Below are 4,026 nucleotides of genomic sequence, written 5' to 3'. Positions count from 1 at the left end.
GAAAAAGTGGTGAGTTCACATCAGAGACTACACACGAATTAGCTGAAAAGATTGTAAGTAAATTCTTTTATCAACAATATTATTTAACTTGGTTAAATAAACTTGGTAAAGATGAAATTTTATATGTGTTTAGGATTTATTGGTTGAAAAATCCAAAGTCGGCCTTTTCGTTCCAAAAGATCGTCATGACATCTTGGTTGAAGCAATTGGAACCGAGGAGAATCTTGGGCGTTTTCGTGATCTTGGAAGAGGAATTGGCTTCAAGATTATTTTTGGATGATATCAATCAACTAGAGTAGTACATAGTAAGGAAGAGATTGAAGAGATATTTGTTGTTAAGTTGGTGGAGGAAAGGGAGAAATGGAATCTGGTGGAACATTGGAGGGTGCAAACGGAGGAGCAACAGAGGGTGTTGCAGTAGGTGGAAGCGGGCCCAGAAGGAGCAAGAGGAGCGATAGAGGTTGGTTGAGGTGGAGAGAAAGAAGGAAAATGACGAGGAGTATGAAAGGTTATCCGTGAAATGTACCCGCGATGTGCTTGAGGTATAAGTATAAGTTAAAAAAATTGTGTTGTATGTTGTTGTTATTATTGTTTGCGTTTTAATTTTTGTATTGTATTTCTGTTATTTTTATGATACAGAGATTGAGTTCATTGGGTTTACTCAACCAAATAAATTTAAATCAGTTGGACATTCAAAAGAAAGTAATGGGTGGTACAAGCACAAAAGAAGGTTGTTATGCCCACAATGACAATATTTAAACCACACCATAACAAGTAGATAAAATTCAGAGACTAAAAATGATACCAGAGAGTCTTCCAGATATTTGCGAGAATATTCAATTAAGTCATGTTCCAGATCAGTATTACGTAGTTCCTAAGTCTACTATTAAGGATTTTTTGAAGAGGGGGGTGTGAATGGCTAGACGTTACCATATTACAATTGTGGTGCTCGTAAGTATAATTTTTATGTTGATCATTTCTATTTACATTCATGTGTTATTATACTTTAACAATAAACATTTGAATCCTGCAAGTACTTGCATGAGATGTATGTTGAAAGGGGTTTAAGAAAGTATTTTATCATAGATCCAAATTCCATTATCCTTCATGGTGGTATGGTAGCAAATAATATCAATGTTTACTGACAAGAAAGGTTGATAGAAGAGAACAAAGAATGTTATTTGACCCTTTTTCCACGCGTAAGTATATATTAATTTGTGTTTTCATTTATAAATCAATTTTATACATATTATTAATTATTCTGAATGTTTATGCAGTAATCATTGACAACTAATCATTATATGCCTGATGCAAAATATTATAATTATGCTTTGCTCTATGAACAATCCCCTTAATGAAGTTATGTTAAACGCTTTGTGTGGGTAAGTGGTGTTAGTTTTTATACAAATTTGACCTTTAGTTTTGAACAGTTTTCATGCGTGTTTAATTTTTACCGACATGTGTACGTAGAGTGACGGAGGTATACAATACAATGATGCGTAATTTAATTGGTAAAAGGCCAAGGATCCTTACCCCAAAAGTAAGTATTCCTTGTGCTTTTTGATATTCTTTTATTTATGTGTATTACATAGTAACTATATGAACATTATTTGTAGTCGAGAAGACAACCCGATATCTATTCTTGTGGATACTGTGTTATGAAACATATGCATGATATTGTCACTAGAGGCATTACAAATGGATGAACCAAGCGTAAGGTATTAGCTTGATCAATATACATGTAATTTATGTATATTTCTTAAGTTAATGTTGTTGTTATTACCTTACCATAATTTAAACTTTGTTCTAATTATATGAGTTTAACGATAATACACCATTCTCACAAGAAGAGATAGATGATATCTGGTCAATTTTGGTTGGTGTCTTCTTATCATCTTGTCATGAAATTCAACAACAATAGTTTTTATTTTGTGATAGGTTGAATTTGTACATATAGAGGTTATGTCATTGTCATATGTTGATGACAACAATGTAAATTTGTACATTTGGTTTTGCCACAATGTAAATTTGTAATGTTGTGTAAAAAGGGAATACCAATTTTGTTATCTATTTTTGATTTGGTATAATTTGATATTTTGTAACAATTTTATAGTTTCTGCATGTGCACAAAATGATACAGGCCTTCCAGTAAAATGAGAATCAAAACAAATTTATGTAGCATTAAAATTGATTAAGCCCCTCGATTAAAGTCAAAACCTTCCAGTAAAATGAGAATCAAAACAAATTTATGTAGCATTAAAATTGATTAAGCCCCTCGATTAAAGTCAAAAATCGACGTACAAACTTATCTTATTATCTCAGTTATTTAATAAAATCAAGAGGTATGTTGTTTCTAGGGATCGAACCCTTGACCTTTTGCATTTAAACCTCAGCTTTATAAACACCGAGGGATAAAGTTCCCACTTTTCTTGTCACCCTTTATTACCTCGGCATTGTAACCGGGGTGAAATCCATTTTGCATCTGACATGGCATGTGTTATTTATAATAGTGATAGGAAAAGGGTGAGGTTGACTTATAATTAGATTGTAGAAGATTGTAGTAGATATAGGAAATCAAATCAAAATTTAACTTTTTCAGAATCTATCAGCCTTTATTATATTTTCTATTTCCCAATAGATTTCAAAGATATGAAAATGTTTTATAGTGGTGGTTTAGTGTAGGGTCAACTCGGGCCCAAAATCAATTTGTGGTTTAGGAGTATAAATAGATGTAGGGTTTACAACATTATCATAGTTCCTGAGAAAAGTGAATATTCATAGTAATTGGCAAACATATCTCAATGTCTTCGTTTTGTCTAGCAGGTAAGTAAGATATGTTTTTTCTAAAATTTTATGCTTTGATATGTTGGTATGAGTTTAGAGTTGTGACATGAAATTTATCATAATCAAAACCTTTGTTGTTTCCCACAATAATTAATTGTATTGTGTGATTATCATCCTTTTTTATGGATGTGCAGTGTATCCTCAATGGACACGAATGAGATAGTGGAGATAATAACAGGAAAAATAAAAATAAATGTAGAAGAATTGAAAAAATAAATGTACTAGGAACAAAAAGCATAATGGCATCAAAGACTGGAAAACAAGTTTTGGTTTGAATTTATTATTATACATATTAGTAATCTGTCAATTTAGTATAATATATATTTTGATTAACACTGAACTGATCCACCTTTTTTATTATAGCATTTTCTAAAACTAGTTGTAAATAGAGCTTTGTGTGTCGACCAATCTAGTCTAACCATGGTGGATCTAGAGACCTTGAAGTTCGATGAATGTGAAATACTAGAAGCCGACAGAGGCAAGAACATGGAGAGTAACATGAAGAAGAACATGGAGAAGTACATTGGGCATGATTGGTATGAATATGCCAAGAAGAAAAAACTTAGGGTTGGGAATGTTGTGTTTTACTTACCGCTCAACTTCAGAAATGTTGTATGTTACTTTGAAGAGACGTTAAAGAAAGATGAATGTTAGAGAGTATTAATGAGTATGTGATTTGTTTAGAAAGTTTTGAATAATTATGTGGTATTTAAGTTATTATGTTTAGCATGTGTTATGAGTACTGATAAGTCCTATGTGGCTCTTGAATGTTTTCCATGTAATTTCAATTGATCAACATGTATTATCTTTGTTATCTATTACTCACAATCTAATTTGTAATCTATGTTTAGAGAAATCATGAAATGAAATACAAATCATATTAATGATAAAGCTTTAAAGATTTACCTTTGTTGATCGGAAAGTTTGAACTATATATGCACTTGGTTGATTCAATATGTTTCTTTTTCCTTCTTTGACTCTTATGTATCGAAAACATGCATTGTAAAATTGAAGTAATGAATTGAAAGCCAAAATTAATTGTAATCTATTAGATTACAATGAATGTTTTCCATGTAATCTAATAAAAAGGACGATTAAGGTAAATCAGTAGATATCAACTTTCTTATGTAGATATTAGAAGCTTAGATGAACAGTTACAAAAAAAGATAACTTTTATCACAA

Source organism: Lathyrus oleraceus, chromosome 3 (assembly GCF_024323335.1).
Source record: "Lathyrus oleraceus cultivar Zhongwan6 chromosome 3, CAAS_Psat_ZW6_1.0, whole genome shotgun sequence".
Taxonomy (NCBI): domain Eukaryota; kingdom Viridiplantae; phylum Streptophyta; class Magnoliopsida; order Fabales; family Fabaceae; genus Lathyrus; species Lathyrus oleraceus.
Note: the sequence above shows the minus strand (reverse complement) of the source record.